At 41.7% G+C, this 27,020-nt stretch overlaps 1 long non-coding RNA gene across 4 annotated transcripts in view; it reads left to right on the plus strand.

The window, feature by feature from the left end:
• The window catches only part of LOC149127558 (uncharacterized), a 34,663-nt gene that overhangs the window by 1,576 nt on the left and 6,067 nt on the right, over positions 1-27,020 (plus strand). For 2 of the 4 annotated variants that reach the window (XR_016231724.1, XR_016231721.1), the window contains exon 2: positions 4,819-4,937. The exons of 1 other annotated variant lie outside the window; for it this stretch is intronic. This is a non-coding gene — a long non-coding RNA (uncharacterized LOC149127558). Of the gene's footprint in view, positions 1-4,818; positions 4,938-6,090; positions 6,245-27,020 lie in introns of all 4 variants that reach the window. One more of the 4 variants, XR_016231722.1, reaches the window with a different exon arrangement.

Here is a 27,020-nt window from a genome sequence, read left to right on the forward strand (position 1 = left end):
GAGGGGTGGTTTGGAGCTGAGACACTGCAGTTGAATCACCAGCCAGGAAGGGAGGAACTGGGGTGGAGACGCCCAGGGGAAATCAGGCAAATCAGTAACAATATTCCATGTCCCCATCTGTTGTATCATTTTACCTATTTATTTATTCAACCCTCACAACCACCTTCCTAAGCAGTACTGATATTCACCTGTGGCCGAAGAAGGCCTGTGGCTCAGAGAGTGTGAAACAATGCTCCAGCCTTGCCCATGAGGACTGGAACAGGGATCCAAAAGCAGGATGGTGCAATTTCAGAGCCTGGTGTATCTCAACAACAATGAGTAATTAGACTAGAGGGGTGGGGAGCAGATTTGGAGAGGGGCATTAAGGTTGGATGGAGGGAGGCTAAGGGATTTAGATCTTCCAGGCAGTGAGAACAAGAAAGATATTGGAAGACCACAGTGAAGTGATGGAAACACTATTTTAGAGTGACTTACTTGGAAGGAGTAAGCAAGGTGGATTGAAAAGGAGAGTTTGGTGCTAGGGAGCCTGGTTGTACATTATTGCAGCCATTTAGAAAGGAGATGACCAGGGTCTTGGTTTGGGTGATAATGAAAAGCAAGAGGAAGAGGTGAAACACTTGGAAAAAAGAATCGGTAGGAATGGTTACATAATTATTGCATCAAAATTAGGTCTCAAAGATAATTCTGAAGTTTGAGGGTCCAGGCAATCAGCAGCATAATAGAACTGTCTTCAGAAAGAGAAATTCTGCAGAATCTGGAATGTTTGTCCTTTGAGAAGGTGGTCTCTGCCTCCCTGCCCCAGCCCCCCAGGGCACCACCGTAGCATAGGATTTGCAACACTCACTGGTCTCGTCTGGGATTATCATCAGAAAGTTGATGATTTAGAATTGATGTAGAGGTAACTATTTACTGTGTTGCCAGGGAAGGTATTCGATTGGAGACTGGGAGCTTTCTCCAAGTTGTGGATAAGAGGATTCATTGGGATACTGTATAATGATTCCCAACCTTTGGTATTCTTTGTAATCACCTGGGGAGGTTTTAAAAACCAACACCTGGGCTCAACTCCAATCAGTCTGACTCAATTAACCTGGGATAGGATCCAATCTGTCCCCCGTCCCCCATGGCCCCCCACCATGCGCCCCAGCCCAGGGCAGATCCAAGGGGATCACAGTCAGGACTGGGTCAGGAAGGACAGGGTGAACCCAGGACAGGATCAAGCGTAGAGCCCAGTCTTTTTTATTTTCTTTTAAAAGCAGCAAGTCTGGTTATCTGTTTGAGCGCCCCTAGCATATGTTGTGGACTAAGCTCAGAGACTTCCACTGTTACCTGAGAGTTGTCAGCACAAGAACTCACCCAGAACTGTGTTACCCCATTCAGGAAGGTGCTGGGTGCCTTGCAAGATGAAGAAGCCAGAGAAGAAAAAAACCTCTGCTTCCCAGACAGTCCAGGATGGTAGTTGTCTTTTCAAAGCCTCAACCAAAAATGAAAACACACTTGAAATTTTATTTGGACTTTCAAAAAATTGATTGATTGATTGATTGATTGAAAGGCAGAGTTGACAAAGAGAAAGCAACAGAGAGATTTTCCATCCAGAGCCTCATCCCGTCTCCCAGCTGGGTGGCAAGGGCCCAAGCACTTGAGCCATCTTTCATTGTTTTCCCAGGCCATTAGCAGGGAACAGAAGTGGAACAGCCAAGACAGGAATTTGCACCTGTATAGGATGCTGGTGTCACAGGTGGTGGTTTAACCTCCTGCAACAAGCTGGCCCCTGGACTTCTCTAATAGCAAAAGTCTGCTGTTCTATCTTTCTGATTTGGAATGTAAAGGAGGTGAATCTACTCTTATGCAATTTTTAAAAGCATTTTAAACGGGTCAATTGTGCCTGAAAACAATGCCTTTAAATCGAAAGCTGTGCCCAGAGGCAGGGAGACCAGCTTAGGGATGAGTGGGTTCATCCTCCCTTTCGTTCTCACTGGAGATGCCTGCTCACGGAGGAAATGGCCACATTAGCTCACATTTTTACCCTATCTGCCTTCCCTCCTCCTCTCCATCCCTTAAATGTTACAAGTACTGTGCTCCAGCTAAAGGCTGTCAGGATCACATAATGGACCCAATTCTAGTGGGATCTGTGGGGAGCAACTCGGACTAGACTAAGTTACTGGAATTAAGACTTATTCTATGCATCTGCTCTCCCACAATATGGCGCTGAGAAGGGAGAAACAGCTTCTACGCAGCTGCCTCTCACCAACTTGATTGACTGAGCTGCAGGAGCTGATCTTGCTCCTGATTGGAGGAGAGCAGCGTACTCAGCGTGTGGGTAGCAGAGTTGGGATTGGTGGAAGAGGACTATAAAGGAGGAGAGAGACAACATGCACCAGGAACATCTAAGAGGAACATCTGAGCAGCCCCCGAGAGAGCCGGCCGGTGGTGTGCCGCTCCCCTGCGGAAGTGGGGAATGTGGCAGGGGGAACCGCCCTTCCACGGAGGTGGAAGGGACGGTAGCCAACCCGGGAAGAACCAGCAGCAAACCCGGGGAGGGCCGAGAAGATGAAAGAACAGCGCAGGGTCCTGGGAGTGACAGGATCCATAAAGCCCTGGTTGAAGGAGGGGCTAAGCACCCTGGTAGACATGGGACATGCCTGAGACACCCTCGTGTCTGGCATTCCAGCCATGCTGGGCCGAGGCAAATGGACTTGAAGCTCCATACGGGAGCATGAACTGTGACGTCTGGGAGCTTGATGACAGCGTTTTGGAGTGTGAGGCTTGTCCCTCCCCTTCCCAATTTTCCCAATTCCCCACCCCCCCATTCTAAATTAGCATCTCTAATGTGTATCCTTGTCTCCACAGGCTAAGCTCTGTGTGTATGTCTGTCATTTTTGTCCATGGCTCCGAATCACTCCTCATTCCTAGCATGATGTCATTGAACACCAAACTCCCATTCTGCGATCTGGGTGGTAGACTGTACGAGGGGAAGCATGGGAGCTTAGCTAAGACAGTCCTGGTTCCAGTCTCTGCTTAGCCCAACCCTCAGCCCGTGCCTAGGATTGGCAACCAGGGGAGAAAACAGAGTCTGCTTAAGAAGACCTTTTCTTAGCTGAAACTTTAGTGTTTCTTGTCCTTGTTGCTTCCACAATGCTCCAAAAGTTTCCAGAAGTTCAGGAGAAATGGAATTACAAGATAAATTTAGGGGGTGGTTGTTTGGCACAGAGGCTAGGCCACTGTTTAGGACACCCACATCCCATATTGAAGAGCCTAGATTTAAGTCCTGGCTACTCCACTTTCGGTTTAGCTTTCAGCTAATGTGCACGTCCTGGAAGGCAGTAGTTGATGGCTCAAGTATTTGAGTCCCTGCCATACATGTGGGAAGCCTGGATTGGGTTCCTGGATTCTGGCTTTGGACCGGCCCAGCCCTGGCATTTGGGGAGTGACCCAGTGAATGCAAGCTCTCTCTGTGTCTCTGTCTTGCTTCCTCTGACTCTTTTTGCCTGTTAAATAAAATGAAAATAAGTAAAAGCTAAGTTTATTTTGGTGCAAAAGAATTTAAAAGCCATACATATTTTTCCACAATGCAAGTTTTCCATGAAATTTTTTGAAGGCCCTTGTAAACTTTTGAACCATGGTTTTTCTAGTTGTGACAGTAAAAGGATTGCCCAGCATCTAGACTATTCCATTTACCTAAAAGCATGGGGCACAGATGAGCATTGTAAACCTGTGTAGCTGGGCACTACCATTACTCAGTGTGGAAATGAAGAATAAAATCTGTTTGGAGCCACATTTCGTTCTGAGAGGAGTTCCTTTGTGTGCTCAGACTTAGCTATGCTATCGAAGAGCACTGCTGGACTTTTGGGGTGGGGGGTTGGGAGGAGGTAGCAGAATCTTTTCCAAATTCCTGTGGTTTGTCAGCTTGCGAATGAATGCAAGATCCCACCCTCTTCTTCTTGAGAGTCAGAATTAGAGAAACCTGTTTTTTTTTTTTTTTTTTTTAAGCGTGTGGCCCAAACAAATAGCTGCCAGCATGAATGGACTCTGAGGGCCCTAAAGGGGAGTTCCTTATGAAGGAATCTGTCGGTGATATGGGCTCAATATGTGGGTGAGGAGGAAGAACCCCTGGATCTTGACACCAAGGCATGTTGTCACTCTTTGAGAATGGCAGCTACGTATGTGAGTGAAAACTAAGAGGACTATATGTATCCTTGGGTCCCAAGCATGAGCTCTGGGCCATGCAGCTTTCTGGATTAGCAAGGATGACAATTTATGAGCTAAAGTCCTTGCCAATCTGCAGGCCTGGTGTACACAGAAGGCACCTGTAGCCTGAAGACACATCCCAGTCCTACTGTTTGGAAGTACTGCTGTTTGGCTATTTTGAATTCAGTGACTCCTGGGACTTCTTGGACAATTTGTAGTGGGAACCTCAGGAGAGAGCTGCTGGATTTCTGCAGATTAGAATGGGTGGATGAATAAGCAGTAAATTGGGGGGGGGTAAAGCTTAGGTATAGTTAGACTAGTTATGTTCGCTTTCAAGCCCATTTACTCACTTGTAATGGGTATAGGGACAGAGACTAGGAGGAGAGAATTCTAAGGGACATAGTAAGTGTTTCAAGATGAGCAGCTCACAGGGCCTCCCATGGTTTGGATATGGTCTAAGCATTTCCTGAAGGTTCATGTGTAGGATGCATGGTTCCCAGGATGGTGCTAATGGGAGGTGGTGAAACCCTTAAGAGGAGGGACCTAGAGGGAGGGTCTTAGGTCACTGTGGGATCTGCCCTGAGAAGAGATTGAAGTAGTTCTCACCTCACTCGCTCTGGCTTTCCATGTAAGATGTGCTCCCTCGTCCTGGCACACGTCCTGCCATACTGTGACACTGTTCACCACTGTGCCCTCTCCAGTGGCCAAACCCAGGAGGCCCAGCCAGTCTTGGACTTTGGATCTCTGCAACAGTGAGTTAAATAAACCTCTTTTCTTACAAAATTAGCTGGTTCTTATTTCATATCTGTAATGGAAAGCTGATAAATACAGGGACCATTAGGGCTTGGAGATCCTTTAAATCATCTAATGGAAATTAATCAGAATGTGAATTTTGGATGCTTTCCTGAGTAAGTCTCTACCTCCATACCTCCCATATGTGTATTTGTGTGTGTGTGTGTAAAACATCTAGAAATTTACTTGAATATGCTTCTTGAGCCACATGACAAATAGGGAGCTACTGAAGTAACAATATAAGATTAGAGTTTTGTGGACTTAAACAGGTGTCTTGAAAGCAGTACTTAATGATCTCCTGTTCTTGTATTTTCATTAGTATAATTAAATCAAGATATAAAGACTGCCGTCTATAGTCGTATATCACTTAAAGAAGGGGATACATTTTCAGAAGTTTATTGTTAACATTTTGCATTTGTGACTATCATAGGGCATACTTACACAAACCTACAGAGCGTAGGCTACTATATATACTGTATGATATAGCCTATTCAAGTTTTATTTTGATTTCAAAATTTTTTATTGAAAGTGAAGACATAAAGACACACATTAGCCTATACCTATACAGGGTCAGAATCCTCAATAACATTATCTTCTACATCCACATCCCACTGGAAGGTCTTAATAGGCAAAAACATGCTTGGAGCTGACATCTCTTATGATAATGTCTTCTGAACTCCTCCTAAAGGAGCCACTTGAGGCTGTTTTATAGTTACCTTTAAAAAAATTTAGTTAGTTGAGAGGCAGAGAGAGGGAGGGAGAGACAGAAAAATTAGAGCTCTCATCTGCTGATTCATTACCCAAATGTTCCCACTAGCCAAGTGGCCAGGCCTGGCCAAATGTAGGAGCTGGAAACTCAATTATTTGAGCCATTACTACTGCTTCCTAAGGTCTGTATTAGGAAACTGGAGTCAGAAGTCAGAGTTGGGAATTGAATCCAGGTACTCCAATGTGTGGGACATAGACATCTCGACCACTAGGCCCAAAACCCAACTTTTTTTTTAATAAGTGGAGGGAATACAGTTTAAGATAATAATGAAAAGTATAGTAAATATGTAAATCAGAAACATAGTTGTGTATTCTTCATGCTCCTATCTGCTTCTTTACTCCCAGATGCCGACAGTAGTCAGGACTGGAGCAGGCCAAAGCTTGGAGTCAGGAGTTCAGTCCAGGTCTCCCACGTAGATGGAAGGAATTCATTGACTTGGGCTATCACTGTTGCCTACTAGGGTCTGCATTTGCAAGAAGCTGGAGTCAGGAGCCAGAGGTTGGTATCAAAGCCAGTCCTCCAATATGGGATATGGTGTCTTAAACAGTGTCTTAACTGCTGTTCTTTTTATTTATATATTTTTGAAAGTCAGATTCAGAGGGGAGAGGGGAGAAGGGAGAGGGAGAGATCTTCCATCTATTGGTTCACTCTTCAAGTGGCTGCAACAACCAGGGCTAAGCCAGGCCAAAGCCAGGAGCCAGGATCTTCATCTGGGCCTCCCACTTGGATGGCAGGGCCCCAAGCACTTGGGCTGTCTTCTGCTGCTTTCCCAGCCATTATCAAGGGATTGGACAGGAAGTAGAACAGCTGGGACTTAAACCAATGCCTACAAAGGATACCTGCATCGCTGGCTGTGGATTAACCCACTACACCACAATGCTGGCTTCCTTAACTGCTATTCTGCTATTCTACCCATACCTGCTGTTGTTTGTTAACAATATTAAGGAATATATATACACACACACACACACACACACACACACACACACACACATGTATATGGCTTGTTTATACTAGCATCAGCACAAACATGTAATGCATTACACTGTTATATTATCATGATTTTATGGCTATGATGTCATTATGTGATAAAATTTTCAGCTCCATTATAATCTCATAGAACCACCATTGTATATGTAATTTGTTATTCACTGAAATGTTGTTCTACAGTACATGACTATATTTGTGTGTCTCAGCCAACCTCCTGCAATAATTTTCAGATTGTAAGCATTCCACAAAATGAATTTGGCAAGAGGTTGCTTTGTATTCTTGGGAGAGATTCAAAGTTGAATACTATTGTCATATGTGTTGTGTACCATGCTTGATGAGAAAAATTTTTGAGTATATATCAGATGAACAATTGAAGCATTCATTTACCTGCTTCTTTATCCTAAAATAATACTAATTTATCAAATCCCGGCAGCATGCCTGGTGCATTGTAGTTGATTTCAGAGTTTGAAGTGAAAAGAAAAACTGTTATGGGGAAAGGGAGGGAGGGAGAGAGCCTACCTAAAGGAAACAATCATAGTCACCCCTGGCTGCTGTTGTAGCGGATCTGGAGCTTCATAGATGAAATTAATTTTAGTGAAAAGTTGAGATTTTGTAATTTTATGATTCTTACTAATGATCTCTACATTCAACGTATCCCCAAAGTTTTGTAGGTATTTTTTCTTATAGTTCTTCATAGTCATTATTATTTATTTCTAGATATTTTTCTTGCTCTTATGTCTAATAAAATCCTAACCAGTTCTCCTATTTGGAGTAAGTTCTCCCCACATCGATACTTACAGATATATGCACCTTCTTTTAGACCAGTTGAAGAGCTTTGAAAATTATCTTCATCTCACTAAGAGATTAAAAAATTATGCGTTTTTGTTTTAATGATTATTAAAATTTTAAGACTTTCTTAGAAATGTCTAAAGTTTATCATAATTTCTTCCCTTATTCTAAACAATAGAAACTTAAATATTGAAATGAGATCAATACCTTTCCATCTTGATATTGTTGCAAATACTTTATTGCACTTTGCTTTGTTTCCACAAATTAATATATACGAGTTTTAAACAGTATTTTTGAAATTTAACCACGTGTGTACAAATTTTTTTTTCATTCATCTCAGCATTTGTAGAATTTATTTCCTTTCTCCTGAAGTTCCTAAACCTAGATTTTGCTCTTGGTAGATTTTGTTTGTCTGAAGATGTATTTATTTTATCTTTATACATTAATGATAATCTAGTTGGATACAAAATTATAGATTGACATTTATTTTCTTTGAAAGTTTTGAAAACATAATTCCATTTTGGTTTCCAATCTTGTTTGGGAAAAGTCTACAGTGAGTCTGATTATTGTTCTTTTATAACCAACCTGCCTTTTGTCTCTGGTAGCTTTCAAATCTCTTTATACCTGCAGAAGTGTGTTTTGGTATAGGTATATTTTGTTTATAATACTTGGTATTTATACTTTGTGAAACTGAAGGTTTATGTCTTTCATTCATTCCAAGAAAATGCCCTTCTTATTATTTTTCCTCTTTCTTTCTGCAAGTCCTATTATAAGACATGAAGGACCTACTCATTTGATCTTTCATGTGTGTTTTTTTTTTTTTTTGACAGGCAGAGTGGACAGTGAGAGAGACAGAGAGAAAGGTCTTCCTTTGCCTTTGGTTCACCCTCCAAAGGCCGCCGTGGCCGGCGCGCTGCGGCCGGCGCACGGTACTGATCCGATGGCAGGAGCCAGGTACTTATCCTGGTCTCCCATGCGGGTGCAGGGCCCAAGCACTTGGGCCATCCTCCACTGCACTCCCTGGCCACAGCGGAGAACTGGCCTGGAAGAGGGGCAACCGGGACAGAATCTGGCGCCCCGACCGGGACTAGAACCCGGTGTGCCGGCGCCGCAAGGCGGAGGATTAGCCTAGTGAGCCATGGCGCCGGCCCTTTCATGTGTTTTAACTCCTTTCATATTTTCCTTTTCATTATTTCTTGAGCAGTGTTCTGGGTAATATTCTTAGTGCTATCTTCCACTTCATTAACTCTCTCTTTGGGTGTATCCTTTTCTCTTCATTATACCCACTGAGTTTTTATTATTTTTTGATTATTAGTGTATTTTTACTTGAAAGGCAGTGAGAGAAACTTCTGCCTACTAGTAATATTCCCCAAATGTCCACATCAGATTGGGCTGGGCCAAGCTGGAAACCTGGAGACCAGAGCTCAATCCAAGTGTCTCCTGTGTGTGGTGGGGACCAGTACTTGAGCCATCATCTGCTTCCTCCCATGGTGTGCATTAGCAGGAAGCTGAGTTGGAACTTAAACCCTGGGACATTGGAATGAGATGTGGCCTGCCCATGCTGAGTTTTTACAAAGACACATTTAACTAACATCAAGACCAGATGATTACATTTAGCTCTGAACAACATAGGTACCAAAACAAGAACTATCTTAAAACATTTTGTTGCATGCTTTGAACTGTATACAGAACAGAAACTAAAATGCTGGATACACAATTAATAAAAAATACAGTTTTCATGTTTTGTTTTATTTTTAACCATAGAACTATTTTATTTTTAAAGATTTATTTGTTTTATTGTTTTATGTGGAATAATTGTGGAGAGAGTGGGAGAGACAGAGATCTTCCACTTGCTGGTTCGCTCCCTAGATGGCCACCACAGCTAGTCCTGGGCCAGGCTGGAGCCAGGAGCTAGGAGCTTCATCTGGGTCTCCTATATGGGTGGCAGGAGCCCAAACACTTAGGCCAACTTCCACTGCTTTTCCCAGGCCATTATCAGGGAGCTGGATAGGAAATGGAGCAGCTGTATGGGATGCTAGCATTGCAGGTGGTAGCTTTAACTACTATACCATGACACCAGCCCCATAGAAATATTTCCTCCTTATAGTAATTAGGCCCTGCCAATGTGGCTGGCTGAGTTCATAAATATATTACAACCTGTAGCTTTCTTGTTATTTCTCTCTTTCTCCTCTTCTGCTGTGCTTGCTTTCTTGGTGGTAATTAGAATCTTCTGCTACTGCCATCACAACTGGTGATACTAGAACAATCATAACCACTTTGGTTTTGTGGTTTGCAAAATACTGGCCTCTACTACCATAAAGACAGAGCTTCCTCCTTTTGTGGGTCCAGAATTTGAAGATTGTTGTAATTGTCAAAATCCATTGTAGTTTCTGCCACCCCTCAAACTGCTCCCATCATTATCAAATCCATTACAACCACAACCACTGCCATCCTATCCATCACCACCACAGTTGCCACCAAAGCTGTCGAAACTACTGTCATTTCCTCCATGATTAGAGTTGTAATTGCTCTAAAACAACCACTGACAAAGCAGCCACTGACAAAGTTTTAAAAGCTATGTTGACTGACAAGGATACAACACAGGCAATCTCTTGCTCAGCCAGGACCTCCCTACTCATAGTTACAGCCATTCATAGTGTGGTGTTTCTGAATAAAAAATAATATCAATGGAGTTACAGCCAAAGGTTACATTTAAAAAGCCTGTCTTCTTGCTACTGCCCTAACGAGTAATTATTTCAATTTCCTCAGTCGTCCTGTACTGTTGAAAGTATATCTCTTACACATGTTCTCTAACATTTTTATAATGCCAAAAGCAAAACATATTTTCATAGGAAACTGGGCACCTGGTTGGTTTTATTTTGTTTTGAATTCAATAATGATAATTGTATAATTTATAGAAAGCAACACATGATGTATCCATACATGTATATATTATGGAATATTATGGAATGTATATATTATGGAATAATCAAATCAGGCTAATTAGAATATGAATCAGTTACAGTAGTATTTTTTGTTGTAAATATTAAAAATCTTTTAGTTCTTAGTTTTTCAGTTTCATTTTTTATTTAAGGTGAACAAATTTCATATATTTCATATATACAGATAGGAGCATAATGATACTTCCCACTCTATCCTTCCTCCTGCCCATGCTCCCCCTCTCCCTCCTCCTTCCTTTCTTATTTTTTCTTTCAATGTTTGCAGTGATATACTTTCCATTTATTTTATAATCACAAGCTTAATCCTCCACCAAATAAAGAATTCAACAAATAGTAGAAAAACCATTGTTCATCAAGAGTATCGACAAGGGCTGTAAACAATAATTAAATCTCAAAATGTCAATTTACTCACATACATTACATTTTTGTGTTGTCTATACTAATTATCACAAACCAGGGAAAACATGATATTTGTCTTTTTGGGACTGGCTTATCTCACTAAGCATAATGGTTCCCAGTTGCATCCATTTTGTTGCAGAATATCAAGATTTTATTCCTTCTTACAGCTGAGTAGTATTTCAAAGTGTGTATATACCATGATTTTTTATCCAGTCCTCAATTGGTAGAATCTGAGTTGATTTCATATCTTAGCCATTGTGAATTTACCTGCAATAAACAGTAAGTACAGATAACTCTTTCATATGCTGATTTCATTTCATTTGGGTAAATTCTCAAGAGAGGGATGTCATGTGGTAGATGTATTTTCAGGTTTCTGAAAAACCTCCATATTGTCTTCTACATGTTTGTACTAGTTTACATTCCTGTCAGCAGTGGATTAGGGTACCTTTTCCCCAACATCTTTGCCAGCATTTATTGTTTATTGACTTTTGGATGATAGCCGTTCTAACTTGGGCAAGGTGAAAACTCATTGTGATTTTGATTTGCATTTACCTGATCGCTAGTGAGCCTGAGCATTTTTTTATGTGCCTGTTGGCCATTTGAATTTCCTCTCTGAAAAATGGCTGTTCAAGTCCTTTGCCCATTTCTTAACTAGATTGTTTGATTTGTTGTTGCTGAGTTTCTTGAGCTCTTTATAGATTCTGGATATTAACTCATATTAGTTTCATAGTTTGCATATGATATTAACTTTTCTGGATATTAACTTTTGTTTTCATAGTTTGCATATGTTTTCTTCCGTTTTGTCAGTTGCCTCTTCACTTTTTTGAGTGTTTTCTTTGCAGTGCAGAAGCTTCTTAGTTTGATGTAATCCCATTTGTCTATTTTGGCTTTGATTACTTGTACTTTTGGGGTCCTTTCCAAGAAGTCTTTGCCTATGCCAATGTCTTGCAGAATTTCCTCAATGTTCTCCTCTTTAATTTGATGGTATCAGATTGTAGATTTAGATAACTGATCTATTTTGAGTTGATTTTTGTATAAGGTGTAAGGCTGGGGTCTTGTTTCACACTTCTACATATGAAGATCCAATTTTCCCACCACCTTTTGTTGAAGAGACTGTCCTTGCTCAGGGATTGATATTAGCTCCTTTGTCAAAGAAAAATTGGTTATATATGTGTGGATTGATTTCTGGAGTTTCTATTATGTTCCATTAGCCTACATGTTTCTTTTTGTGCCAGTATCATGGTGTTTTGATTATCACTGCCCTGTAGTACATCTTGAAATCTGGTATTATGATACCTCAGGTTTGTTTTTGTTGTTTAAGATTGCTTTAGATATCTCTGGTCTCTTCTGTTTCCACATGAATTTTAACATTGTTTATTCTTTATCAGTGAAGAATGTCATTGGTATTTTGATTGAGATCTCATTGAATCTATAGATTACTTTAGGTAGTATGGACCTTTTTTAAGATTTATATATATTTATTTGAAAGGCAGACTTAAGAGAGAGGGGAGAGGAGAGAGAGAGAAAGATTTTCTGTCTGGTGTGTCGCTCCCCCTCTTCATGGAGGAACGACACAGGACCCTGCGCTGTTCTTTCTGTCTGCTCGGCCCTCCCCGGGTTTGCTGCTGGTTCTTCCCGGGTTGGCTACTATCCCTTCCACCTACGTGGAAGGGCAGTTCCCCCTGGCCACATTCCCCACTTCCGCAGGGGAGCGGCACACCGCCGGCCGGCTCTCTCGGGGGCTGCACAGGTGTTCCCCTTAGGTGTTCCCCTTAGATGTTCCTGGTGCATGCCGTCTCTCTCCTCCTTTATAGTCCTCTTCCGCCAATCCCAACTCGGCTGCCCACACGCCGAGTACGCTGCTCTCCTCCAATCAGGAGCAAGTCCTACAGTTTATTGGCTGAACTGGAGGCAGCTGTGTAGAAGCTGTTTTCTTCTCTCCCAGCGCCATATTGCGGGAGAGCAGATGCATAGAATAAGTCTTAATTCCAGTAACTTAGTCTAGTCCGGGTTGCTCCCCACACTGGTGATCTACTCTGTAGATAGCTGCAATGGGCCAGGCTGAAGCCAGGAGACTGGAGCTTCTTCTGGGTCTCCCACATGGGTGGCAAGGTCCCAAGCACTTGGGCCATCTTCTATTAATTTCACAGGTCATTAACAGGGAGCTGAATTGGAAGTGCAGCAGCTGGAACTTGAATGAGCATCACATGGGATACTAGCTCCAGAAGCAGCAGCTTTACCTGCTATGCCACAGTGCTGATGCCAGTATAGGCATTTTCATGATATTAATTCTTCCAATCATGAACATGCAAGATTTTTCCATTTTTTGTTGTCTTCTTTTATTTGTTTCTTTTTTTAAAATTTTTTGACAGGCAGAGTTAGACAGTGAGAGAGAGACACAGAGAAAGGTCTTCCTTTTTCCGTTGGTTCACCCCTCAAATGGCCACTATGGCTGGCACGCTGCGGCCAGCGTACTGCACTGATCCGAAGCCAGGAGCCAAGTGCTTCCTACTGGTTTCCCATGCAGGTGCAGGACCCAAGGACCTGGGCCATCCTCCACTGCGCTCCCGGACCACAGCAGAGAGCTGGCCTGGAAGAGGAGCAACAGGGATAGAGTCCGGCGCCCCGACCAGGACAAGAACCTGGTGTGCGGTGCTGCAGGTGGAGGATTAGCCTAATGAGCCGAAGTGCCTGCTTTATTTGTTTCTTTAATGTTCTGTAATTTTCACTGTAGAGATCTTTCACATCCTTTGTTGAATTTATTCAAAAGTATTTACATTTTTTGAAGCTATTTTGAATGGTACTGATCCTACAAGTTCTTTCTTAACCACAGCTTTGTCTGTGTATCCAAAGGTTATTGTGGGCTTTTTTGTTGTTAATTTTATATACGGCAACTTTTCCAAACTCTTATGAGTTCTAATAGTCTCTTAGTGGTGTCCTTTGAGTTCCCTATATATAGAATTATGTCATCTACAAATAGGGATAATTTGAATTCCTTTGATTTCTTTTTCTTGTCTAATGGCTCTGGCTAAAACTTCTAGAACCACATTGAATATCAATGGTGAGAGTGAGCATCCTTGTCTGGTTCTAGATTTTAGTGGAAATGCTTCCAACTTTTCCACATTCAATATGATGCCTGCAGTGGGTTTGTTATATATTGCCTTGATTGTGTTCTGGAATGATCTTTCTATACCCAATTTTTTTAGGGTTTTTATCATGAAAGTATGTTGTATTTTATCAAATGCTTTCTCTACATCTATTGAGATAATCATATCAGTTTTATTCTTTAGTTTGTTAATGTGATGTATCACATTTATTGATTTTTGTATGTTGAACCATCCCTACATACCAGGGGTGAATCCCACTAGGTCTGGGTGAGTGATTTTTCTGATATGTTGTTGGATTCAATTAGTTAGTATCTTGTTGAGGAGTTTTACATCTATGTTCATCAGGGATATTGATCTATAGTTTTCTTTCTTTGTTGTATCCCTTTCTAGTTTTGGAATTAAGGTGATGCTGGCCTCATAGAAGGAGTTTGGAAAGATTCCCTCCCTTTCAATTGTTTTGAATATTTTGGGAAGAAGTGGATTTAATTTTTCTTTAGAAGTCTGGTAGAATTCAGCAGTGAAGCCATCTAGTCCTGGTTTCTCTTTGTTGGGAGGATCTTTATTACTGATTCAATCTCCATTCAGTTATTGGTCTGTTTAGATTTTCTATGTCTTCATGACTCAATTTTTGTAGATAGTATTTATACAGAAATCTATCCATTTCTTCTAGATTTTCTAAATGTTGATATATAGCTGTTTGTAGTAATTTCTGATGATTCTTTTTATTTCTGTGATATCCATTGTTACATTTCCTTTTCCATCTCTTTTATTGATTTGTGTCTTCATCTTCCCCTCTTTTGGTTAGTAGAGCCAATTGTGTATCATTTTTATTTATTTTTTCTGGAAACCAAACTCTTCAGTTCATTGATCTTTCTTATATTTTATATCTTTATTTAAATTTTTTATTCTCTAATTTTAATGATTTCTTTCTTCCTACCAGTTTTGGGTTTGGTTTGTTCTTGTTTTTCTAGGTCCTTGAGATGCATTGTTAGATCATTTATTTGATGCCTTTCTAATTTCTTGAGGCAGGCACCAACTGAAGTAAACTTTACTCTTTTTTATTTAGTTACTTGAAAGTCAGAGTTACACAGAGAGAGGAGAGGCAGACAGAGAGAGATTTACAAAGAGAGGTAAAAACAGAGAGAGTGGTCTTCCATCTGCTGATTCACTCCCCCAGATGGCCGGAACAGCTGGAGATGAGCTAATCCAAAGCCAGGAGCCAGGAACTTCCTCCGGGTCTCCCACACAGGTGCAGGAGCCCAAGGACTTGGGCCATCCTCTACTGCTATCCCAAGCCATAGCAGAGAGCTGGATTGGAAGAGGTGCAGCCAGGACTAGAACCAGCGCCCATGTAGGATGCTGGTGTTTAAGGCCAGGGCTTTAACCTGCTGTGCCACAGCACCAGCCCCAGGTGTTTGCATATTTTCAAAAGTTTCTTAAGCTGTTAATTCCCAACTTTATTCCATTGTGGTTAGAAAATATACATGGTATAATTTTGATTTTTTTTTTATTTGCTAATGCTTGCTTTATGGCCTAGCATATGTTCTATCCTACAGAAAGTTCTACACATGAAGAATATGTGTATTCTGCAGCTATGGGATGAAATGTTCTGAAGATATAAATTAAGTCCATGTAGTCCATAGTGTTTATTAGCTCTGTTTCTTTATTATTTTTGTCTAGTTGATCTGTCCATTAATGAAAGTGGGGTGTTAAAGTCCCCCATTATTATTGTATTGGAGTCTATATCTCCCATTAGAAACATTAAGATTTGTTTTAAATAGCCAGATACCCTGGCATTGGGCGCATATACATTTACTAAAGTCATATCTTCCTGTTGAATTGATCCCTTAAATCATTACATAATGTCTTCTTTCTGTTTTGACAATTTTTGTATTAAAGTCTAGTTTGTCTGATATTGGGATGGCTACTCTTGCTCTTTTTTGCTTTCTGTTGGCATGGAATACCTTTTTCTATCCTTTCACTTTCAGTATGCATGCAACTTTGTTGGTGAGGTTTGTTTCTTGCAGGCACCAAATAGAGGAGCTTGTATTTATTCCATTCAGCCAGTCTGTGTCTTTTAATTAGAGAATTTAAGCCATTTACATTCTAGATTATTACTGATAAATAATGACTTGGTCTTGCCACTTTCCCATAAATATTCCTATTGTTTTCTTTGGAGTTCCTTTGTACTTTTACTCAGAGATTTTCTGCCTTCACATTCTTTCATGATAATGACTATATTTCTCTCTTTCTGTGTGTTGCATATCCTTAAGTGCCATTTCTAAGTCTGGCCAAATGGTGACAAATTCTTTCAATTTTGTTTTGTAAGGTCTTTGTTTCACCTTAATTTATAAATGAGAGCTTTGCAAGGTACAGTATCCTGGGTTGACAGTTTTTTCTTTTAGGACTTGGACTATGGACTATGTCTCTCTAATTCTCTCCTTGCCTGTGGGGTTTTTGTTAAAAAAATCAGTCGTTAAGTCTAATTGGAGAGCCTCTGAAGGTAATCTGGTGTTTCTAAACATTTTAGAATCTTTTCTTTATGTTTTACTGTTGAAAGTTTGACTAGAATGTGTCATGGTGAAGATCTTTTTTGGTGCTACTTGTATTTGGATATCTGTTTCTTTCTCCCAATTAGAGAAGTTTTATGTTACTATTTCACTTAATAGTCCTTCTAATCCATTGTCTTTCCACACCTTCAGAAACTCCTAAGACCTGTATGTAAGGTCGGTTGATGGTAGCTCATAAATCACTAACACTGTTTTCAGTGTGTCTGATTTTATATTTTTTCTTTTTGTTCTGAGTGTGATATTTCCAAAAATTTATCTTCTAGCTTGGATATTCTTTGTTCTGCCTCACTAAATCTGTTGTAAAAGCTTTCCTCTCTTTTCTTATATTTCAGATTAATTTCTATCCAATATGTCTGTCAGCTAAATTTTTCATGCATGTTTATGGATTTTTTAACTCATGATTTTTCTTTTCATTGTTTCTGAGTAATTTTATGATCACCCTTTGAATTTCTTTTCAGGTATTTCATAAATCTCTTCATCATAATATTCTAATATTGAAGTGCTGTGTACCTTCAGGGGAATCATATTGTCTTCTTTGTTCATGTTTCTTGTATTTCTACATTTATATTTAGGAACTTGTGGAATAACTTGTTAGTTTTCTCCTTTGATGGCTTTTATCTTTGTAATATACCTCTGTGGATTAGTGGAGTGTCTGCTCCTTCAGTGGATATTCAGAGGTGTGTGCTGGGTGGGGCCAGGGAGCGCCAGTCAGTACGTGGGAGTAGGGCAAGAGTCTAGGGTGACATCCAAGTTGGGCATGGTAGATCTCTATTATCAGCAGTGTGGAGGATATGAGCACATCAGCTGGTGTTATCACTGATTCATCTCCTCTCTGCCAAAGTGATCATGCCCAGGTTGAGCCCACAGAGGCTAGACAACCCACCCATGCCAGCACAGGAACTGCACCAAGGATCTGCAGTCCTCACTGTGAGCACAGAACCCTCTGTATGACCCACCCCAAGCTCTCAGGGAACTCTGAATCCAGATACTGTGATTGCCCGAGACTCAGCTACACTCCATATTCTATAGTGCAGTCACAGAATTCCCACATTCATAGTGCCCAAGACTTCCACAGGCTCTCAGCCTCATGAGTTTGTGCCATCCATGGAGAGAACCGGGGTATTCCCAGAGCCAGCTGCCTGTTGGTGTTCCACTTTGGCAGTTGGAGTAAGGTCACCCTTGACAGGGTTAGGGCACGCACAGACTTGGTGCCCCACCCCCTGCCAACCCTTCAGGTCAGACTGAAAGTCAATAGGGGAGCCAGTTCTTTAGCATAGCCAGTAAGGCTGCCACCTGCAGTCCTGGCATTCCATATAGGTGCTGGTTTAAGACCCGGCTGCTCCACTTCCAATCCAGCTCTCTGCTATGGCCTGGGAAAGCAGCAGAAGATGGCCCAAGTCCTTGGGCCCTTGAACCTGTGTGGGGGACTTAGAGGAAGCTCCTGGCTCCTGGCTTTGGATCAGAGCAGTTCCAGCTGTTGTGGACATCTGGGGAGTGAACCAGCAGATAGGAGACTCTCTCTCTCTACCTCTCTACCTCTCCCTCTCCTTCTCTCTCTGTGGAACTGTGACTTTCAAGTAGAATAAATAAATCTTTTATTAAAAAAAAAGTCAGTAGGAATTGTGGATTTATCTCTCTGGTAACATCCCCTAATGTGCACAGGCTCAATCCATGGCTGCCTGCAGTTGCCTTATCAAGATGGGGCCTCCTTCCCGATATTTGCTGGGAGCCCTTGTCGGGGGCGGGGGGAAGGGAAGTAGGCAATGTGCTCTTCTTTCTTGCTTAGGTGGACACCCTGCTGCCCCCTAGCACTCCAGGCTAGTCAGTGTGGACTGCAGAGTTCTCTCTCAGGTAATATCAACAACAACATGGGTTTCCTGAGTCCTCTCACTTCTCTCTAAGGAGATGTTGTCTCTTGCCAATGCTGATTCTGACGCTGGTAGGAGCAGAACAAAGGTCACTATCCAACTTTTCACTGCCAAGTATGGTGCTCTGTGGGAGTCATGGAGTGGAAAGGAGCAAGTTGGCCTCCTTGCTCCAAGTCCAGCAGTTGTTGAGACTCCCATCAGCTCCCTGGGCTGAAGAGTCAGTGGGTGACTGTAGAATTCTGTCTCGGCTAAAACTATGAGTGGTGGGGTGTGCAGCAATTTCTTTCCACCCTGACGTGGGAAGATGGTGGCTCATAGCTGGCAGCTGGCTGTACCACACGGCTGGCTGCAGCAGTGTCTCTGTCTTCCCTCCTCTTGTCCCACAGAGTCCTTGTTGTTTTTTCAGTCCTTACTGAAAATTGCCATCAGACCCCTGGAAATGTGTTCCTCCTTTTCTTCTTTTTGTATCCCAGAGCAGCTGAAGTTAGTGTGGCTACACCCTCCTCAGCCATCTTGGCAGTTCCTTAGCTGTTTTTACATAGACACGATATCATTTTTAACTATAATAACCATTCTGTGAAATAGGACATGAGAACTTAATCTTTACATCTAACTGAAACTTGGAATCTGCTGACTAATGCTTCCCTTTTCCCCATCCAACTCTGCCGCCCTTCAGCATCTGATAACCACCATTCTACTCTCTACTTACGTGAGTTCTACTCTTGTAGATTCCACAGAAGAGTGAGACCATATGGTATTTGTCTTTCTTTGCCTAACTTATTTTATTTAACATAATGTCCTCCAGACTTGTTCATGTTGTTGCAAATGATAGAATTTTCTGATTTTTAAAAGGCTGAAAAAAAGTATTCCTTTGTGTTCAAATGCTCCTTCACTTATTATGAAGTGACATCCCAGTAAACTCACTGTGAGCTGAAAATGCACACAGTGCTCATTATATACCAAATATCATAGCTTACTTAGCAACCTGTTACACTGTAGAGCACCTGTTTACATTACTGATCTTATGGCTGACTGGGAGCTGAGATTTTATGCCATCACCAACCATTCAATGATAGTAACCCACTGCATATCTCACCTTGGGAGGGGGGAATCAAAATTCACTATTTGAAGCACAGTTTCTACTGGATGTGTATCATCTTCACAACATCACAAAGTCAAACAATTGTTAAATCAAAACATCATAAATTGGGGACCACATATACACAGATTTTAAAAATCCATTCTTCTGGAGCAGCCATTGTGGTACAGCAGTTTAAACCAATGCTTGGGTCGCCTGTGTCCTATGTCAGTCTCAGTTCAAGTCCTGGCTACTCTGCTTCTGATCCTGCTAAAGCACCTGGGAAGGCAGCAGCTGATGGCCCAAGTACTTGGGTTCCTGCCACCCATGTGGGAAGCCCACGTGGAGTTCCTGGCTCTTGGCTTCAGCCTGGCTCAGCCCTGGCTGTTGTAGGCATTTGGGGAGTGAATCAGCAGATGATTGAGATTTCTCCCAGTTCCTTCCCCCTTCCTCATTCTGCCTTTCAAATTAATGACTGAGTAAATATTTTTGAAAAATCCATTCATCTGTTGTTGAACACATAGGTTGACAATTGTGAATAGTGCTACACTGATCACAAGAGTGATCACAGACATTTCTTCAATATACTGATTTAAGTTCTTTTGGTTATCCTCAGAAGTGGGATTGCTGGATCATATAGTAGTCCTATTTTTAGTTTTTTTGCAAGACCTCCATACTGTTTTCTAAAATCACTATACTGATTTATAGCACCACCAACAGTGTGCAAAGGACTCATTGGATAATTGGTCTTTGAGAATCTTTTTCTTGTTTATTTTTCATTTTCTTTTTTTCTTTGTCTTTTTCTTCCTTTCTCCTCCTCCTCCTTCTTCTTCAGCTATCTTCCTTTGTTTTACAACTCTTCTACCATGTGTGACTTTGCCTTCATGACCGAATCTGCCGGCACCACAGTGGCAGGTGTGACACTCCAAAGATTCTGGAATGCTTGGGGTGCAGAGTTTTCATTACCACACAGTCTGTGAGCATTCTTCCTCCTTAGTCTCTTGTTGGTGATTTTGAAGTTAAATCTTCTCATGAAGAACTTCTGCAGTTCTTTGGTTTCTGTGTGAGCTTGACTGAGACATGCAGGAGGAAAGATTTATTTAATAACAATTCCACAGCTATAGTCATAGGCAGAGAATCACTATGTATTTATTATCAGTAGTTATATTTGAATTTCTGGGTGTTCTTTCTGGTGTTTTTCAGTTCTCTTTTAGCTTAATCTTCTTTCTGTAAGTATTATCTATTATGCTCATTATTCATTTGAATGGTCACCCATCATTCCTAAACAGACTTTTTTATATAGTCCATATTTAATAGTTTTATTTTCTGATATTTTTGAGAGGCTAATTCTATGGTTTGTTTTTTCTGTGACTCTTGATCATGCTGGCTTATTTTGTGGTGTGTTATGCAATTTTGAATTATGTACTCAGGTTTGTTGAAACTTCATGTGTGAGAATATTCTTCAACCTGGCCGAAAATGTGACACTCAAGGAGGTTTTGCTCTCATATCTGTGAGGCTCCTCAACTAGAACTTTTTTTTTTTTTTTTTTTTTGACAGGCAGAGTGGACAGTGAGAGAGACAGAGAGAAAGGTCTTCCTTTGCCGTTGGTTCACTCTCCAATGGCCGCCGCGGCCGGCACGCTGCGGCCGGCTCACCGCGCTGATCCGATGGCAGGAGCCAGGAGCCAGGTGCTTTTCCTGGCCTCCCATGGGGTGCAGGGCCCAAGCACCTGGGCCATCCTCCACTGCACTCCCGGGCCACAGCAGAGAGCTGGCCTGGAAGAGGGGCAACCGGGACAGAATCCGGCGCCCCGACCGGGACTAGAACCTGGTGTGCCGGCGCCGCTAGGCGGAGGATTAGCCTAGTGAGCCGCGGCGCCGGCCTACTAGAACTTTTTTTTAAGGTTAATTTCTTTGTGAGGTGATTCCTGGAGCATATTGATTATGTAAATTCTAATATCAAATGAAGCTGAAAAAAGGCATGTTGCTGTCCCATCTGGGTCACCATTATGATATCATCATCCAGCCTTATTAATAATTTTAATATTTGTAATCCTGTGGGTTCTTGCCATCTATTCAGGTAAGAATTCTAAATATTGGCTCAAAATAAACCAGGTGACATGGTAAGTTTTAAGGATTTTATTCAGTAAGAGAAAAGCACAGGAAACTGACAGTTTTATTTAGGGGAGAAAGAAGTCTAGAAGCTAATTTATGTTCATACCAGGCATAGAGCAGGCCGGGTGCCACATGGAGCAAGCACGCAGGCAGGACAGCAAAGGCCGTGCGTCTGAAGGCATGGGGCAACAAGGGAGAGGGCCATGCTCCAGGCCTTGTATTTACTTCAAAGGGAGTGGTTCCTTAGTCTGGTAGGCAGGTGGGCACCCAGGAAGAGCCCTGAGATCATACAGTGGGCGTGGTCTCCAGTTCACAAATCTAATCAATTTGATCCTATCTGCCTACCTCTATCATTCCCCCCTCAAAGATTCCAGCCCTTAATCTTAAGGGATGCTTAAGGGCATGGAATCATCGTATCTTCTATAGCTGCTTCCTGCTTATCTGGGGCATAGTGCAGGCCCTGCCTCTGCCAGGTCTGGAAGTCTCTCTGCCTATCTCCTCTAACAAATTTGCTTTATGAGCTGGAGAATTTTTGGTCACCACCAACAGCTATGTCCCCTGCATGGTCAGTTACTTTCAGAAGTCATTGAGTTCTGAAACATGTAAGTTTGTTAATTAGCACAAACAAAACTGGAACAAAACCAGTTGCAACTGGAGTGCCCCTTAAGATGGAAAGAACATATCTTGCAGACTCCCAGAGAGTGGGTGGCGATAGGCTACCCTTCTGCAGATTATAAAACCATTTAGCCTGAGCATAGAGAATTGTAATAGAAGAACCGATTAAGGAGTCTTTTGATCAGTAACAGCCCCTGAAGAGAACCAAAGGAGATGTAGATACGGCATGTCTGTCTTAAGGTCTAGCAGTCTTGATGTGATGAAAGCAAAGCCTTTACTTATCTTTTTGCTTTTTGAAGAGGTATTTAAAATCTCAGTTGGCTCACAGGAATGATCAAGCATGTCTTTTGAGTTTATCTGTGAAGACTTGAGGTAGGTGTTTAATCCTGGTCATGCTGAGGTAGCCGTGCTCAGTAGCACCTGGCAAGGGCTCTTCCATTTAGGCTGTAACTGATCTGAAGGGGATCCTTCCAAGTTTCTAACAGGACTGAGTCTCCTGGGGAGATGGGCTGCTCATAAGTCTTGAGATCTGGTACTGGAAGAACCATATTGCTGTGTTCTACCAAAGCCCTCTGCACCTGGCCTAGACTGAGAATATACTTTATCTGATCTTGTGCTTTTGATTCAAAGAGGATGTCAGAGGTGATGAAAGGCCTTCCATACAGTGTCTCATATGGACTAAGCTTAAGGTAGCTTTGGGTGCCATTCTCATCCTGAGAAGGCCAGTAGGCAATAGTTTAAGCCATTTTTTCTGAGGTCTCCTGGCAAAGCTTAGAATTTTCTTAAGACTATGATTAGCCTTTTCAACTCTACCCAGTGACTGAGGTCTCCAAGAAGCACAGAGATGGTCGGAAATTTCTAGAGCAGCAGCTCCCTGTTGAGTTATTTTAGATACAAATGAAGGGACATTTTCACCCTGGAGTGACTGTGGGAGTCCAGAGCATGGCACAATGTCCTTCAGCAAGGCCTTGGAAACCTCACATGAATCTAGTTCCTTGGTTTCTAGTGCTAGTGGGCAGATTTTTCCTCTATTGGATACATAGCTCTTTGGAGTTTCTGACTTTATATGGAAGGGAATGGACTGTTGTGTTCTAATTTCAATTCCCCACCTCAAGGAAGTCCAAGACCTTACTTCCCACAGCAATGTGATCTTTCAGATCCGAGCTTATAGACGGGTTGGTAAATGCTCCCTGGGTACTAACGCTTAGGTTTTTAGCTTCCTCTTCATTTTTGGCCTTCGGAGGGTCACAGTGGGAAAGCTCATACATTTCAAAAGGTGCTTATTTTACCTTTTGTAATTTCCATCCATGTTGTAGCAGATTTTTTTGTATATGGGGGGATGTTTGTTTCACCATAGTAACAGAAATAGATGCTTATTTTTTTCCAAAAAAAAACCTTTTTATTTAAGGAATACAAACTTCATGCATTTCCTAAGTACAACTTTAGGAACATAGTGATTCTTCCCACTGTAACACCCCCCCCCCCAGTCCCACCCCTCTTCCTCCTCCCTTTCCTATTCCCAGGCTTGTTTGTTTTTTTTTTTTTCACTAATATCTATTTTCAATCAACTTTATACACAGAAGATTAACTCCATACTAAGTAAAGAGTTCAGCAAATTGAATGAAAAAAAAAAAAAGACACCTGTTTCTCAACAGTTGAGACAAGGGCTGTTCAAAGTCATCGATGCTTATTTTATTTGTTTTATTCAGTCCTCTTTCCCTAGCACCAGGGAGGATGTTTGGCAGATAGTAAGTTGTACCAGATAGTTGCTGAATAAGTAGTTGTTGAAATAAGGAATAAAGCTGAGTAGCATCCCTCCATTTTACAAGAAAATTGCAGAATATAGATTCATCACCTCAGGCAACAGAGGTGAGCATAAGAATTTTAGCCCCCTTTCAAAGATAGTGAAAGGGAAATGACATGTGGGAGTGCGCTGTTCCCCTTGTGGGTATCAATATAATCTACCTAGGACTCTGATTGCACTATCATTGCCATAAGGAAAAATGCTTACATGTCCAAGAAATAGAAAAATTACTTTTGGACATCATCTCACTCTATGCATTGCTCCAAAAGAATGAATCACATTCTAGGCAGGCTTAAACTCCCTCGGTTTTATTTATTTATTTATTTTATTTAGTACCGCCTTCTCCATGATCTCACATTTCTTAGCAACTTTCTCACAAATTAAAATGCATATCTGGGGACAGTTTTTTTTTTCCATCATGAATAAACATGAATGCAAATCTACTCAATACACTTTCGAAATGATTGCAATAAAAACTCTCCACCCTGTCCCCTGACCCCTCGTCTAAAATTCCATTTAGACATGGATTTGCTTGCTCGCTCTCCTACACTCCTCAGAGATTCCTATAAGGACTTCTTGTTTTCCTAACTTTCTCGAGGGGCTTTCCTTTTACTAATGTGGCCACCATCAGAAACGATCCGAACCACAAGGTTGGGCGAAAGCGAGCAGTCAGTGAGGATCAATTGGAGGTCAGAGATGGGCAGAAAGTTGTATTCCTCTTGCCCACATGCACTGTTTTTAGGTAGGGGGCAGTCACTATCTGTTGTTTTGAGACGCATTATCAACAATCTAGTATTATACAGATCTTCCCAGTTTGCTTTGTGGATAGAGATACCACCCATATTCCATTAAACTAAGTAAAATATTATTTCTAATAGGTGCCTATATCATAGTCAATGTACTTTGTATCTTTAAAATATTTTAAAATATGTTATTACATTTAAATACAACTAAAACATTTCTTGGACATTGTTGCTGAGGCAACCCCATCTCCTTTTTTAGTACAAGTAGGTAAGGCTATTATGAAGGATATTTCAAAAACTTATTGACATGTTCATTCAACCTGAGTAACCAAGCATTACCCAGGGGCCTGGGTCCATGTTGAAGTTGATATGTAACATTCTAGAACCATCTTCAGCTGTAGACTGAATCTCTACCTGAAAGAGTCATTTTTTTTTATAACCACAAATCTCAGATTTTCTGGGATAATCTCAAAAGTATTTTGAGATAAAAGTACCTTGTTAAGTGTGAAATTAAAAGTCACTTAGTGGTAGGACTTTATTAAATGTGTATCCACATATAATTTGCTGTCTGGATTTCATAGAAATTAAATAAAAAGTCATAGAAAATCCCTTGGCAGTCCCTTTGCGTCCAGGCAGTGCCGCTTATAAAGCTTCTAAGCCTCTTTTGACCTGGGGCAAATTACTAAATCCTCTGAAACTTGCCTCAGCTCCAAAATGGAGATAATCATATCCACGTCTAACAGGAGTTCCAAGCATTCAATCCAATTACGCACATGACAGTGCCTGTGAAGTCAGAAGAGAAGTGATGATGCCAAGCAGGACATGTCTGTCTGGGTCCCTGTTGCATGCCAGAGCGTGGTGCAGAGCCTGACTTCTGGGCGCTTCTCACGCAGACTGACTGACTAATAGTAGCTCTTCCCCCGGGATGATTCAGCGTCTCGCTCACATCAGTCGGAAACACCAAGTTTCTTTTGTTTTCTCATGAATAAAATGCAAAGGCTGGAATAAATGACCAGCCAGGTTCCTTCCAAATGTGGCATGTCTGTGATTCCAGGAACCCTCCCTCTCAAAACCCTGGAAGTGTCCCCAGTGTCCCTGTGCTGTTGAAGTCCCATTTCCACACGACAGGCCCACATGGTTTTCAGGAACCGTTTAATTATCTGTCTAGAAGATGTAAGCTGGAGGGATCATCATGACTCAACCATTCAGTGAGTTTGGAAAAATGAAATTTGCCAATGAATGGTTAATAGACAGAGGAAGCATTCAAATTCATGCGTCTGTATAGACAGACTACTGAGTAATTCTTACTCTAGTTACTAAACTCTGTAGAGGAGGAAAATTTCTCATCTGTGAATCATGATTCTAATAAAATCTCCAAGGGCTGGTGTAAATACTTTTAAAAACACTGGTGCTTATTATTTCATGCGAGTTGTTGAGAAGATAGGGCATTGTTTATAGTTACAGCAATATATAGGAAAATTAATCCCGCACTCCCTTCTCGTCCTCATCAGACTCTTAGGCTGGGAATATTTGTCTTGATTAAACATGATTCCAAGATGACGACTCAGGGTTCAAGGCCTTTCACGAAGCCTGCCTTCCTATTGGAGAGTAATGATCAACGGGCAGATGCCGGAGTTTAGACGGACGGAGAGACTTTCAGAGACTCCAATTCGGGTTATGTTTGCTGTATTTCCTGCTATTTGTTTGGCTGGCGTGTGACCTCCACCTGTAACACGAAGCCCCTAAACATTGACAGATGGGCTTGTGCAGCTCGCCGGCCTGTGCTCTGACCAGTGTGGCTGTCGGCTGAGTGGGGACCAGCTGCATCTTCGTCACTGAATTACTAGATCTGGGTTTGTGGGAAGTCATGTGGTTCCTGTCCTCGGTGGAACTTAGGAAAGCCTGCGATGCTGTTAAGAGGGGAATGGGTGGACTCCATGGGGAAATCCAGAGCGTGTGATTCACGGCGGGGGCTTTTACACGGCCAGTCACTACTTGGAAATTACGCAATCAACTTAAGAGTCAAAAATGTAATCTCAATGTTAAATTGATTGTGCTGATTAGATGTTAAGCACATTGCAACCTAGGACTGCATAATACCATGAAGGAGCAGATGACAAGCGACATGCTCACCCCAGTCGTTCTCATCTGTTCTTCTGGCAGTGTAAATGTGAATTCAGTTTGGCCCACAAAAAAACCTTCAAGTCAGCGGTGACGGGCTTTGTGCTTACGTCTG

The sequence above is a fragment of the Oryctolagus cuniculus genome, chromosome 3, assembly GCF_051225735.1.
Source record: "Oryctolagus cuniculus isolate XC-2025 breed Fujian yellow rabbit chromosome 3, ASM5122573v1, whole genome shotgun sequence".
In the NCBI taxonomy this organism is placed as follows: domain Eukaryota; kingdom Metazoa; phylum Chordata; class Mammalia; order Lagomorpha; family Leporidae; genus Oryctolagus; species Oryctolagus cuniculus.